Source organism: Bombyx mandarina, chromosome 24 (assembly GCF_030267445.1).
Source record: "Bombyx mandarina strain Sakado chromosome 24, ASM3026744v2".
In the NCBI taxonomy this organism is placed as follows: domain Eukaryota; kingdom Metazoa; phylum Arthropoda; class Insecta; order Lepidoptera; family Bombycidae; genus Bombyx; species Bombyx mandarina.
Genome location: NC_143230.1, coordinates 4,526,444 through 4,542,939, shown reverse-complemented (window position 1 = coordinate 4,542,939; position 16,496 = coordinate 4,526,444).

Below are 16,496 nucleotides of genomic sequence, written 5' to 3'. Positions count from 1 at the left end.
TGTGCCGTATCTCGCTGACGGGACACCAGCCGATCGTCATCGCATCCGTTTATCTCCCCCCGGACAAGCCCCTTCTGAGCAGTGACATCGAGTCACTGTTCGGCATGGGGGACTCCGTCATCCTGGCAGGCGATTTAAATTGCCACCACACTAGGTGGAACTGCCATCGTACTAACGTTAACGGTAGGCGTCTCGACGCGTTTATAGACGACCTCACCTTTGAAATAGTCGGTCCCCCAACTCCAACATGTTATCCGTATAACATCGCGCTCCGTCCGAGCACTATAGACCTGGCATTGCTTAGGAACGTAACTCTGCGCTTGCGTTCCATCGAAGCAATGTCAGAGCTCGACTCAGACCACCGACCTGTCGTTATGCAGCTCGGTCGCCCCCACAACCCAGTCACTGTTACGAGGACCATGGTGGATTGGAATAAGCTGGGCACGTGCCTAGCCGACACCGCTCCGCCAATCCTCCCTTACGGCCCGGATTCGAATCTATCCCCCGAGGACACCGTCGAATCCATAAACATCATTACCGATCACATATCTTCCGCGATTATTAGATCTTCTAAAGAAGTCGATGTGGAGGACAGCTTCCACCGCATCAGACTGTCCCCCGATCTTAGGAATCTCTTAAGAGTTAGGAACGCGGCAATCCGGGCCTACGATCGTCTTCCCACGCATTCAAACCGGATTCGGATGCGTCGTCTACAACGCGAAGTCCACTCCCGCTTAAGCGACGCGCGTAACGATAATTGGCATAGTTATTTAGAACAACTCGCGCCCTCCCACCAAGCATACTGGCGACTAGCTAGGACTCTCAAATCCGAAACTACCGCTACTATGCCTCCCCTCGTACGCCCTTCAAGCCAACCACCGGCATTCGATGACGATGACAAGGCTGAGCTGCTGGCCGATGCACTGCAAGAGCAGTGCACCACCAGCACTCAACACGCGGACCCCGAACACACCGAGTTAGTCGACAGGGAGGTCGAGCGCAGAGCTTCCCTGCCGCCCTCGGACGCGTTACCCCCCATTACCACTGACGAAGTTAGAGACGCGATCCACAACCTACAACCTAGGAAGGCACCCGGCTCCGACGGCATCCACAACCGCGCGCTAAAATTTTTGCCAGTCCAACTGATAGCAATGTTGGCTACAATTTTAAATGCCGCTATGACGCACTGCATCTTTCCCGCGGTGTGGAAAGAAGCGGACGTTATCGGTATACATAAGCCGGGCAAACCGACAAACGAAACTTCTAGTTACCGTCCGATTAGTCTCCTCTCGACGATAGGAAAAATTTACGAACGGCTCCTTAGGAAACGCCTCTGGGATTTTGTTACCGCGAACAAAATTCTCATTGACGAACAGTTCGGATTCCGCTCAAAACACTCGTGCGTACAACAAGTGCACCGCCTCACGGAGCACATTCTGATAGGACTAAATAGGCGTAAACAAATCCCGACCGGCGCCCTCTTCTTCGACATCGCGAAGGCGTTCGACAAAGTCTGGCACAACGGTTTAATTTATAAACTGTACAACATGGGAGTGCCAGACAGACTCGTGCTCATCATACGAGACTTCTTGTCGAACCGTTCGTTTCGATATCGAGTAGAGGGAACTCGTTCTCGTCCCCGTCAACTGACCGCCGGAGTCCCGCAAGGCTCCGCGCTCTCCCCGTTATTATTTAGTTTGTATATCAATGATATACCCCGGTCTCCGGAGACCCATCTAGCGCTCTTCGCCGATGACACGGCTATTTACTACTCGTGTAGGAAGATGTCGCTGCTTCATCGGCGACTCCAGATCGCAGTAGCCACCCTGGGACAGTGGTTCCGGAAGTGGCGAATAGACATCAACCCCACGAAAAGCGCAGCGGTGCTCTTCAAAAGGGGTCGCCCTCCGAACATCACTTCGAGCATCCCACTCCGTAGTAGGCGCGCAAACACCTCAGCCGTTAGTCCCATCACTCTCTTTGGCCAGCCCATTCCGTGGGTCTCGAAGGTCAAATATCTAGGCGTCACCCTCGACAGAGGGATGACATTCCGTCCCCATATAAAAACGGTACGCGACCGCGCCGCGTTTATTCTAGGACGACTCTATCCAATGCTTTGTAGTCGAAGCAAACTGTCCCTCCGTAATAAGGTAACTCTCTACAAAACTTGTATACGCCCCGTCATGACGTATGCAAGCGTAGTGTTCGCTCACGCAGCCCGCACCAACTTGAAATCCCTTCAGGTTATTCAATCACGATTCTGCAGGATAGCCGTCGGAGCGCCTTGGTTCCTTAGGAATGTGGATCTCCACGACGACCTGGAGCTCGACTCCCTTAGTAAGTATCTACAGTCGGCATCGCTGCGCCATTTTGAGAAGGCGGCACGACATGAGAACCCTCTCATCGTAGCCGCTGGAAATTACATACCCGACCCAGTAGACCGAATGGTAAACCGTCGACGTCGCCCAAAGCACGTCATTACGGATCCTCCTGATCCATTAACGGTGCTTTTAGGCACCACAAGCACCGGTCACCGTCCTCGTCGAACCCGTCGCTTGCGACGAAGGGTTCGACGAGTGAACTAACCCATAGACACAGCCCACTGAGTTTCTCGCCGGATCTTCTCAGTGGGTCGCGTTTCCGATCCGGTGGTAGATTCTGCGAAGCACTGCTCTTGCTAGGGTCAGTGTTAGCAACTCTCCGGTTGAGCCCCGCGAGCTCACCTACTAACGTTAGGGCGAAGCTGAAATAGCCTCTCAAGGCTATCAGCATAGGTAGGAGAAAAAAAAGAAAAAAAAGGTCCTTACCACCTCCCTTACCACTGACCTTGAAACAGAAACGCATTACCTACAGCAGAAATAGGCAGAGCGATGGTATTTACCCGTGTGGGCTCGCATGATAACCTATTACCAGAATTACCAATAAATGAATTAAAATTGGGATCTGGGAACAATTCGCGCACAGTCATCCGGCCCAATTTAGGATTCCCTGTGTTATGTGTACCACAGACTACCGGGACAGAATTTTGACAACCGGACCACTAGTCTTTATAATGCAGCATAAAAACGTACTTCATAAACAATACGACTAAGTTCTAAAGTCACGTACGTAAATAGAACATCCCCCGGGAAGCTATGAATTAGGCCGGGACAGAAAAAAAAAATACAAAGCCCACCCTATGCGGTTAATTATGTTCCGTGATGCTTCAAAGAGCTGTCATTTCGGGGGATATGAGTGAAAATTCGTTATCCGTTGCTCGGCTGAATTCGGGGAGCAATCTTAATTTTTTTTTTTATGCGAATTGAAAATCGTGTGCATTTTTTTTATTGCTTAGATGGATGGACGAGCTCACAGCCCACCTGGTGTTAAGTGGTTACTGGAGCCCATAGACATCTACAACGTAAATGCGCCACCCACCTCGAGATATAAGTTCTAAGGTCTCAGTATAGTTACAACGGCTGCCCCGCCCTTCGAACCGAAACGCATTACTGCTTCACGGCGGAAATAGGCGGGGTGGTGGTACCTACCCGTGCGGACTCCCAAGAGGTCCTACCACCAGTGAAAGTGCATATATATGTATGTACATATATCGAAAACATTTTTGCCGTTGGGAATTTACGAGAAAATCGGGTCGGCTTTGAAACCATATTTCGTGTCAAATATGAACTTTTGATCTCTTGTCGAATAAAAAGAAAATGAACAATTGTTTCTTTTTATTTAGTTACGATCGAAAAAAAATTATTTTCACTAATCATATTTTATTAATCTCAGAAAGACATAAACTATATTATATTGAATTTAAATACAAGGATAGTTCAATACAGACTTGATTGTCAAAAATAATTACAATACGAGTATTTCACTTTTGCAATGTAAGCCCAGTGCATCCGGAATCAATCTAGAACTCTGTCCCTTTCTTCCGCGAAAGGTTTCATACTGAAATAAATAGAGTCGTCTTTGTCGCACAGATGTAAAGCCTCAATTAGGGACCAGCGTACGTCGCGTCGCTACAAAGGGAATTATTAAGAACGTCCGGAATTATATTCGGGTGAGGACTTGGTATCATTTTCATTATTTTGAAATAATCTTAATTTGCATCCGCGTTTAGCCTACATGATATTAAATTGCCATCTATTTATATTGGATAAATATTAATATAGTATTATATAGTATAATAAATATAGTATTATATTTTGATAGCACTGACAATAATTAGTACTAGAGGTCCCGCAGTAGTCGAAACTCGACTATAATTACTAGGAATTGTAAGTTTGTACACTATTATGATTGTATTTTATACTTCTATAATCACAAATTTCGCCAATACTACAATATAAAAAATATTAACAAAGACAAACAATATTTAATCTCAATTTGAGAACAGACGTCAAGAACAAAAGCTTGACAATAAATAGTATGCATGCGTGTGTGCGTCAAATATATGGTATGTAGTGTGTGTAATGTTTTCTTTATTGATTTAATGTATCTTTAATGCATCATTCTAAAAAAATATTAGTATTGTGCACTTCTTCTCTATATTCTCTATAAGTGTGGAAATTTCATACTCCTCCGTCCGCGCAATTTTAATATAATACGATCCTCTGGACTTACAGGGGAACCTTCGGATGTTTTCGTCCCATGTTTCATGGGGTGCTAAAACCCATAGACACAGCCCACTGAGTTTCTCGCCGGATCTTCTCAGTGGGTCGCTTTTCCGATCCGTTGGTAGATTCTGCGAAGCACTGCTCTTGCTAGGGTCAGTGTTAGCATCACTCCGGTTTGAGCCCCGTGAGCTCACCTACTAGTTAAGGTCACGCTGAAATAGCCTCTCAAGGCTATCAGCTTAGGTAGGAAAAAAGAAAAAAAAAGGAATGCGCCGGACGTCTTATCCTTTACACGAATGCATCAAACGTTTTATTTTTTACACGAATGCACTGGACATCTTATCCTTTACACGAATGCATCGGACGTCTTATCCTTTATGCAAACTTATCTTGAAAATGACGTTAGCGAGATTCAGGCATATGTCAAACATCTTGTGCTATATGATAGCTATTGGCTACAAAACTGTGATTTGAAACAGCCTCGTATTAGGCCTAAGATCAACTCAAGGAGCTCAGATAAAGTGGCGTTCATATTGCAACCTAATCATCTGCATCTGCTAGTGGTTAAAATGTCAAGTTTCCAAGCAAACAAAATCATAAGTATTTCATCCGTTAATTGTTTTACTAATATGATAAATATCGATATTTATTGAAAACTAGCTGAGCCGGCAGATTTCGTAGTGCCTCAATCGATAAATAAAAGACTTAAACTTTTGTATAAAATAAACTTAAAACAAACAAAAGGAATCCGTCCGACGGGGAACACATCAAAGGAAAAACATATATGTTATTTTTATTTGATTCCGAGTATTTTACATATTTATTTACCTTTTAAACCTTCTCTGGACTTCCACAAATAATACAAGACCAAAATTAGCCAAATCGGTCCAGCCGTTCTCGAGTTTTAGCGAGACTAACGAACAACAATTCATTTATATATATATATATATATATAGATAAGTATTTATTGAAATGCTTTGATTTGCTTCTTGACATCTTTTGCGTTTTTTACGAATATAAAGACCTCTGGTTTAGATGATTACAGAAGACGCACGTCAGTAATACCTAAGTGTCAATTTAGTTTATTTCGCAAGTATACGCTAGGTCTCGAGATGCAATTTTGTGTTTCCAGAATGAAATGATCTGACAATCTCAATTGTACTACACAGAAGTGAGAGAACGTGCCACATAACAAAAACATCAATAAGAATTTTATCGTGTTAGAAAGAGACAGAACACAGGCTGAGCTCACGTTCGATGCAGCGTAACTGTTACTAATCTCCTCTCGTTTATTTTTGTCAACAATTAAGTGTGCGTTGACCTTACGATGAAGTCGAAAACTGTTTTAATTTTTATTTATATACTAGAGGTCCCGCAGTAGTCGAAATTCGACTATAATTTGGAATTGTAAGTTTGTACACTATAATGATTGTATTTTATACTTCTATAATCACAAATTTCGACTACACTATAAAAAATATTAACAAAGACAAACAATATTTAATCTATTCTCAATTTGACAACAGACGTCAAGAACAAAAGTTTGACAATAAATAATATGCATGCGTCAAATACATGGTATGTATAGTGTGTGTATCTTTAAACGGTTTTTTTATAAATTGTTTAAAAAAACAAAATTAGCATTGTGCACTTCTTCTCTATATTCTCTATAGGTAAGTGTGGAAAATTTCATACTGCTCCGTCCGCGCAATTTTCGTAGAAAGGGATACAAAGTTTTTGCTTCACGTATTAATATATAGATTACCACATAATCAGATCGTTGGGTGAGTGGTTAGATTTGATTTAAAAAGCCTTAAGACTCGTTTGAATGACTTAAATTGTATTCTTTGTGTTTTGATCTATAAACGTTATGGACTATTTCTAATCGTGTTTTTTTGACCTTTGTTTTTAAAACTAGTTCGCTTTGAGCTTTTTTTAATTATTGAAGGATTACTGATGGCCCGGAGGCCTTTCCAGTTTCACTAGGACAGGTGGGCGAGCAAAGGCTCAGCCAGGAGGGGTGTTATTTGCTAGCAGTTGGCTCGAAGCGCCTCCGAAGGAGATCTAACAACTCAAGAGCAACTGCTTCGTGAATGAATCTACTGCCGAATCGGAATCGCGACCCGCTGAGAAGATCCAGCGAGAAACTCAGCGAGCTGATGCATGGTTAGGTTACACGTCGACCTCTGTCGAGTTCGACGAGTACTGTTACCGGAGTCCCTAAGCCTGCTCCTAGTGTTAGAGCTGAAGGCGTCGAGAGCTTTTTAGTGCATCCATTGGACGAGCTTACGAAGAACCAGGTTGTGTAAGCCCATAAATTATATTCACTTTATTAAAGTCGAAAACGACTCTTTCTATTATCTATCTATCTATTTAGGTAAAACTATCAATTTTATTATAAAAGGTGTTAAGCTCTTTAGACCGAAACAAGTAATTGCTTCGCCATTGAAACCAGCAAAATGGTAGCATTTACTCATATTGACTGCATACTTAAGTAAAAGTGTTTAGATTTAAAATAATATGAGCGCAATTAAGCTGTCTTGAAACAGCAAATCTTAGGTTAAATGATCCCTAAAATACCATCTTAAAAGAACACAATGAAATAAATTAATTTAGATACTCCATTAATTTCTCAAGCAAGCAATTAGAAAAAGCATTCATTCTTCTCTCAAACACCACTTAAAATCAGACTGACTTATACGTTAAGTGAATACTAAACACCAAACTTTATTCCCACTTACAACGATATAATGTAGTTACTTGACTTTGGCTTTGGAATTTCACGGAACTGACTCACACAATGTACAACAAATTATCACCTACATTTTAAACGCATTGGTAACAATAGTGAAAATATACTAAAAACATTTAAATCGTTTATATTTGGAGTGCTGATGATTCAGTGATATTGGTGCCCTTGTGTGAGCTATGCTAAGCGAACGCTATGTTAAGCTTTGAAAACCAAAGCGAAAGGGTTTTTTTTTTCTATGAAATGTCATTAAGAACGCTTCTATAGCTTGCCCATGTTCTTTTTCGCTTTTCTGTTGGAAACTGACCTACAATAATATAATAATATGGCACTTAATCAATTTATCCGTTGTCGCAGTTTATACTTTCTTTTTATGCCCTCAAAACCATAGCCATTTTATTTATTTTTATGGGATAGATGAGTGGACGAGCTCCCAGCCCTTCTGGTGTTAAGTGGTTACCGAAGCCCATAGACATCTACAACGTAAATGCCGTTACCCATCTTGAGATATGAGTTCTAAGGTCTCAGTATGGTTACAATGGCTGCCGCACCCTTCAGAGCGAAACGCATTAGTGCTTCACGGCAGAAATAGGCTGGGTGGTGGTACCTACCCGTGCGGACTCACAAGATGTCCTACCAACAGTAAAGTGGTATTTGTTGTATTTGTAGTAGTAATGTAGTATTTGTTACTACCTACTGATACACAAAAATAATCAAAGGCTAATATATAATTGATTATAATGAAATTATAACATAATGAAAATTACAATGCAATAAACATACTTGATTTTTCAAAAAAATTGCCTTTGACTTTTAAACACTAATACGATTCCAGATCATTAATTAACAAGGGTAAAAACGTGAGACGTTAGTTACTGTGGAAAAGTAAATGAAATCAATGAATATTATTTCAAATAAAATAAATTTCATATGACGTCATTCGCTGTTATTGTAAGTAGTGAGTAAACCAAAGCTTAGCTTCGCATATCTTCGGTCGCGAAGACAATTATCTGGTAACGCATTCCAATAAAATACGTCACTTAAAAACTATTTTTAATTTTTATCTTTAGAAGCTTTCAGTATTTCTGTTCATATATATTTACTACTGGATTCAAAATATTTTTGAGGTGATATTATTTATTTAAATGATTTCTCAAATAGGTCCGTATATATATACGTATTATTTAAACCAGAATTTTTTTCTTTTAAAGGTGGAATAAAACATACTCACTTTTGTTTTGACCGATAAACCAAATGCCCTTCAAAATAACTAGATATTATAAAAGTTTGACTCCACTTTACTGTACTACTGTATTTATTGTTTCTATGGACAAATTACCTTTTGGTCGAACTTGAATGCGTTAATTTATCTTGATACTTGAAGACAAGCTCTCAAATATTGGAGTACTACTTCTATGCTACTTTTTTCAAAGTCGTCGTGGCCTAAAGGATAAGACGTCCGGTGCATTCGTGTTGAGCGATGCACCGGTGTTCGAATCCCAGGCGGGTACCAATATTTCTAATGAAACACGTACCCAACAAATGTTCACGACTGACTTCCACGGTGAAGGAATAACATCGTGTAATAAAAATCAAAGCCGCAAAATTATAGTTTGCGTAATTAGGTACTGGTGGTAGGAACTCTTGTGAGTCCGCACGGGTAGGTACCACCACCCTGCCTATTTCTGCCGTGATGCGATCACAAGGCTTGTCCACCCATCTAAGCAATAAATAAAAAAAGCAAAATGAGGTTAATCTATGTGGGCTTTACAGTATGCTCTAATATCAGTGAATTTTCTGTTCTAAAGCTGTCATATTATTCTATGCCCAGATTAAAAGCACACATAAAAATACCTTCATAAATATGGTAGCAAACTGACAAAACACATCTATATCTCGCGAAAAAAATCACCGAAAACCGATACAACGGGAGGAAGTTGTTAATATAATTTGTATGAGCACTTACAAACTTTGCACTCGCCCCGAACGTTCGAGCTTTGTCAAGGAAAGTGTCTAAAACATTCCCATACTCTACCGAATATAACTTAGCTCTACATTTGGCTCTACATAATATATCTCGCTCTGGACTATGCGGTATCAGTCTAAAATAGCTTCGCCATGTTCCCGTCGTTGTTGTAAGAGACAATTAAAGAGTTCGTCGTAGAGGTGGAACGTTCTTTTGGTAATAAACCAATGAATTACAATCTTTAACTGGCTATGTTGCCATTTTGAGTCGCGAAGCAATCACCAGTCTGGTTTTGTGGTGGCTAGCACCTTGTGATATCTAAGGGTCCAGCGGCTCCGAATTTCGTAAGATACAATAAAGGCGAGCTTATGGTGCAGGCTTCTTTAAACCTACAAAAATTCATATATCATGAAATAAAATTATCATCATCTAGAATAAAATCAGCTAACACCTTGAACTTTATTTATTTACTGGTGGTAGGATCTCTTATAAGTCCACACGGGTAGGTACCACCACCCCGCCTATTTCTGCTGTGAAGCAGTAATGCGTTTTGATTTGAAGGGCGGAGTAGCCGTTGTAACTATACTGAGACCTTAGAACTTATATCTCAAGGTGGGTGGCGCATTTACGTTGTAGATGTCTATGGGCTCCAGTAACCCCTTAACACCAGATGGGCTGTGATCTAGTCCACAAATCTAAGCAATAAATAAAAAATCTATAGGATATACGTATATGTAATTGGTGATATATGTATGTACGTATGTGCTTAGTACCGGGCCATACCCACCTCACTCAATAGTAGTATTTAGAGGGTTTTACCGATAAAACCAAGGACGGTTGAAAATGTAATAACTGGTAACTAATTGTTTTATCTATTATAATTGCTACCTTCAGAACTATTTTTGGAATATAATATTACTTATTACGATTTGACGGCGGGGCTTATTGTGACGGGTTGGTACATTAATAGTCCTTAAAGTAGCTTTAATTATAGCAGTAGCCTTCTTCATTATCACTGTTTTTAATTAATTAAACATTGTTTGTGCAGGTGACCTAAAAACCTTTAATCTATTCTGTGGATAAAAAAAAGATGTGTGGTATCGTGGGACACCGGATAGGAACGAAGTTCCTTATTATAAAAATAATAATTTTAAGTTCTGTTCGAAGTATAAAGAAAATAAAACTGGAGGTTTCGCAACAACCCACGGTCATTCGGTAACGTGCGAACTTATTGTGGTACACTTTATTCACGGTTGTTTGCATAAGAGTTAGTGTATTGCGCAAACGAACGCTCTAAGATCGTAGTCAATGAATGATAAAAAAATATGTTATTTTTTGTACGTTATTACAAAGTTAAGTCGTACACTGTGTGCATTACTAATTTGTACGTTATTACAAAGTTAAGTCGTACACTGTGTGCATTACTAATAAAAATCTTACGTTACGGACGTTTTTTCCCGGTTAGGGTACCCCTCCGCATCGTCCCATAAGGAATTTCGTTCCAAAACACAGCTGTAATTACTTATAATTTAAAGAAAAGCTGGATTGGCCTTGGTCTTTTTTATTTCAATGTCCTCAAACCGATCGAAGGACGACGGTGGTAGGACGTCTTGTGTGTCCGTACGTGTAGGTACCGCGCTGCCTATTTCTGCCGATTGCTATTCGATTTGCTGGGTTAGGCAGCCGTTATAAATATACTGAGACCTTAGAATTCACGTCTCAAGATGGGCGTCAGTATTTGCATTATTGAAGTCTATGCGCTCCGGTAACTACTTAGCTCCAATCTTGGTCTTAGATTGGTGGACGAGCTCACAGCCCACCTAATGTTAAGTGTTTACTGGAGCCCATAGACATCTACCACGTAAATGCGCCACCCACCTTGAGACATAAGTTCTGAGGTCTCAGGTATAGTTACAACGGCTACCCCACCCTTCAAACCGAAACGCATTACAGAAATGGGCAGGGAGTGGTACCTACCCGCGCGGACTCACAAGAGGTCCTACCGCCAGTAAAGCCTTATATAGCCAGCCTTATATAAAAGTGTATCAACATTTAAAATAAACCCATACGTTATCCTGGAACTATAAAAAAGTAGTCTCTAAAAGCTCCCGTTCCCATGAAAACGTGAATACGTTACACATGTACACGCGATAATAAAACTCGATTAACTCACAGTAAGCTCTCTCAAAGTTCGCTAAAGGGTGTTCGAAAGTGGAAACAATAAAATATGTTAGGCAAGTCAAAAAATGTGTTAGCAAATTTTGTTGAAATGCAAAAAAGACTTCATCGATTTTGAAAAAGAACAGTAAAATATTTCGAAGTAACATATTGAACACAGTTTGAAATATTTAACATTCAAAATAAACCACCTTCACTAATTCAATATTAACAAAATATGAAAACGTTTAAAATCTCTTGAGTATTAAGCCCATAAATATTTTGATCCAAAATTCATACCATAGTTACGTCAATTTCATAATTTGCCTCAGTAATAAAAAAGATCAGATTTAAAGATAATGGAATAATTAAATTTTTGCTTAGATGTTATATCTGTACCATCGTTAGGATTACATTTGCAAATTCCATCAAAAAATATGTTTTTTTAGTTTTGAGGACTGCACTACTGTAAGAAAAGTTTAATATTATTCAAAAAGCAGCTTTACGTGTTGGGAGCACTATTCATTACTTTAATCCCGTTGCGCTTTGTAAAAAGTTCAGTAACCCTTTCACATCAGGTGATAGGTCTTGTACCTAAATTGACAAATACCTTGATAAGCAAAGTAAACATAAAATTATAACAAATTTTACTGGCACAGTGGCATAGTAGCGTCTTTGACTGCTGGGCCGAAGTGCGTGGGTTCAATTCCCACACTGGGTAAATATTAGTCTCATACGCAAAATTATCTGAGTACTTAAAATCTATATATGCACGTAAAATCCACTGTTCCAAAACTTTATTTAATAATAATTAAAAATTTTAACACTTTTATTACGCCTTGCATTTTTTAACCTTCTTCCCATCTTCCTTTTCTTTGTCATTCTGTCTGTCATTCTCTTCTCTCTTTTTTTCCGTTTCCTCTCACTCACACCTTAACGCTCCGTTTCACACTCTTTTCATACGTTCCGTTCTTACCAATCTTACATTCATATCTTTAAACATAGATACTTATTTATATCAGTCTCTGATTCATATACTAAATGGAATTCTATTTCTGTACCTAATCTTGTGTAACTTTTGGCTGATTAGATTTGGAGCGTGGCGTCTCTTGTAATCCGGCTACTCGGAGGTCGGGTACGGAGGATGGTTTGAGGTCGGGACTCACTGGCGCTGAGTGGCCCATGTTGACTGGACGTCCGCACTAAGCCTGGTGTTAATATGGACTCTCCTTGGGGAGTGCAGGTTAACTAAGGAGGGGCGAACCGGGCCAGGGGGGAATAGATAGTTAGAAACATTTTTGAACATGCTGTATTTTCGAACCCACATGATTCTGTAGGTGTCAGAGATACACCTGTTATTCTCGGCCAATAGGATCGCTGTACACCCAAGGTTGTTAGGGTATCACTACACGAAAGCAAATCAAGTTGTACCATAACATTTGTAATCGTTAATTATATTCACTTACGTTAAATCCGAACGATAGCATTTATTATAGAATTTTTGTTTCAATTTGTAATTTAATCTTAATGATGTTATTAAATTCTTTATGATGTTTGTTTTGTAATTAAATGTAATTTTGATGTCATAAGTATGAGTTTTGAAATGGTACTATACACTTGTTTTTATAAACAAACTAGCTGACTAGGCAGACTTCGTAGTGCCTCAATCGAGAAATAAAAGACCTAAACTTTTTTATACAAAATAAAATAAACTTAAAATAAACAAAAGGAATCCGTCCGACGGGGGACACATCAAAGGAAAAACAAAATAGATATTTTTATTAATTCCGTTATTTAATTCCGAGCATTTTCATATTTATCTACCTTTTAAACCTTCTCTGGACTTCCGCGAATAATTCAAGACCAAAATTAGCCAAATCGGTCCAGCCGTTCTCGAGTTTTAGCGAGACTAACGAACAGCAATTAATTTTTATATATATAGATAAATAGATATATAAATATCCCGATGTCTTATGCAATATTTAACTAGGTCTTTACCGGTACTCTCACCATGAAGATGATATATGAAATATATAGGAATTCAAACAAGAAATAAAGTTACATTAAAAAAAGTTACGGTTTGATCTTGCGTTTTTTTTCATTTTCGTCATATTATTTCTGTTTCGAATGGCCTACATAACTATGTCCGGTGAAAACTAAAGAAAATACTTTATAGTACATTTCTCGGCTCAGTTTATATAACAAGCATTATTAGAATTAGTAGTTTAGCTTCAGATATCAAGAAATGGAGACCGTTATGCAATATTAAAAAGTTTTATTTATTTTCTTAAGTAAGGCACTTAAAAATCGGCATGCTTTAAAGAAATATCGGGAGATGTAGCCGTAAATGTAATGCTATAAAATTAGTAGCTGATTAGTCTAAAGTGGGTTGCTCTACAGGTCTTAGCGGAAGATCGGCGCCGCAATGCCAATTGATATGTTACTGTTTGCTGAGCCACAACCAAGACTAGTTAACTGGGTAAACCGTGTTTATTTATACCCGTAATTTAATTGTGTAGTATTACCATAGCCCTTCTGACGCCGCGACGTGAAGTTGAAATCTTAAACACATTGGTATTAAGTCTATTTTACCATGCAAACGGTTTCATTGTGTTGGGAATACTGTAGGAGGATTTTTATAGAGTTCGAACTTGCAATAATCAACAATGATCAGTGTAGAGTTAGTAGATTACTAGAATACTAATTTCAGTCTTTCAATTCCATATCTATATGACTCGTTTTATTTATGTCGGAGTCCTGGTTGACGACAAAAGAGCTTGGAGTCTTTTTTTATTATTGCTAGATGAGTAGACGAGCTCACAGCCCACCTGGTGTTAAGTGGTTACTGGAGCCCATAGACATTTACGACGTAAATGCGCCACCCACCTTGAGATTTAAGTTCTAAGGTCTCAAGTATAGTTACAACGGCTGCCCCACCCTTCAAACCGAAACGCATTACTGCTTCACGGCAGAAATAGGCAGGGTGGTGGTACCCACCCGCGCGGACTCACAAGAGGTCCTACCACCAGTAATTACACAAATTATAATTTTGCGGGTTTCATTTTTATTACACGATGTTATTCCTTCACCGTGGAAGTCAATCGTGAACATTTGTTGAGTACGTATTTCATTTGAAAAATTGGTACCCGCCTGAGATTCGAACACCGGCGCATCGCTCAACACGAATGCATCGGACGTCTTATCCGTTAGGCCACGACGACTTCAAAAGGTCTTCAAAAGGAGTCTAAGGGTGGTAGGACGTTATATGGCCCGCATGCGGGTAGGTACCATTTTGCGGCGTATTTTAATAATTGAGTCTTCGGTCCTATATCTTGGGGTATTCAATGGAATTCTGGCAACAGTATTCATGTCCTCCGATTAAAATTGCAAAATTATCCACAATTATCTCTATCGCTGACTCGATAATCGAGACTTTTTTCGATAACTTTGTATCGATTTTCGCGCCTGCCGAGCAACGTGAGTACTAATGTAAACTCGATTATTTAAATAGCACACGCGATAATCACCGTGAACTCGAAGCACATTTACGAGACGTCACACTCATTATTTCATTATTCGTAACCGATTTCGCAATTCGATTATAGTCTTTTAATCGATTCAAATAATTCGGGATCGCTCGTCACTGCTTTTCGTTATTATATTATTACATTTAAAGATTCTAAGTAAATTTCTTAATGTTTATTATCTTGATGTTTTTATTGGTCGTAGGACGTTTTGTAAGTCCGCACTGGTAGGTACCACCGGCCTGCCGATTTCTGCCGTGAATTATTAATGCGTTTCGATTTGAAGGCTAAGGTAGCTGTTGTACTGTAAAAGTTGAGACCTTAGAATTTACGTTGTAGATATTTAAACTAGTAAACACAGGTAATACCCAACCACTAGCTTCGTCCACCAAATTAAGCAATAAAATTAAAATAAGGGTGGGTCCATGAATAACGAGAAAATGTATAGTATTGTTACGCATGTAAGAGTAACGCCATCTATCGCCAAACAGCCGAACGAATATCGAAGGATCTAGTAGCACCTAGAACGCTCGAAAAGTACAACGCCATCTATTGTCAGATAGCGGAAACACACAATACTCGACTTTTGTGGAATATTCTCGACGATTCTAGGGATATCGTATCGACTACAAAACTGTTGCAGAAATGGCATGCAGTCAGTTAGTAATCGGAACTACTCGAAGCGAAACAGGAAACGGATCACCTGAAGCGAAGCGGAAGAAGTGAATTGAGAATTTTGAAGTTTTTGCTGAGTGTTTTAAGTGTTCTAAGTGTTGAATACAGTTTTAGTTGTACTTTGCGAACCCCAGCGCGTAACAGTGTATTGTGGCGTTGTGGTAATATTATTTGAATGCACTCCGCTGATTGTTTTTAGACATTACTAAGTCCAGGCTCAAACAAGATGGGTACAAAGGAGGCAGACAGAATTCTCGCCGACATTAATGCACCGTACGACAACTGCAAACACACTGAATAACGAAGGAAGTTCGCTCAGTTCTTGGATGTGGCTTTTTTTGCAAATTAACAATCACCGTGGTATTTTGTGCTCTTTGATTATCGCAAATAACTGAGTTAATCAAAATTTCCTTTTACAGTTTATTAGAGAGAGAGAGCGAGAGAGAGAGAGTGTTCTTTATTGTACACCACAAAACAAATAAACAGTGCGATACATTAAAAACAAAAAAGTACAATTGGCGGTCTTATCGCTAAGAGCGATCTCTTCCAGACAACCATCAGGTGGACAAGAATCATTTGGAAACGAACTACGCGCGGTGTACCATTCCAGTGAAATACATATGCATATATGTACACATACATATCTCCTTAAATATACATACAATTAATACAAAGTATTATAATATAACAATAATTATTAAAAATAACAAATAAAAATTAAATAAAAATTATTATAAAAGTTTATTATCGCTTTTTTTTTGTTACCATTAAATTATTTGCGAGGCTTCGAACACTTTAGTTACAGTTTTTGTGGTAAGAGG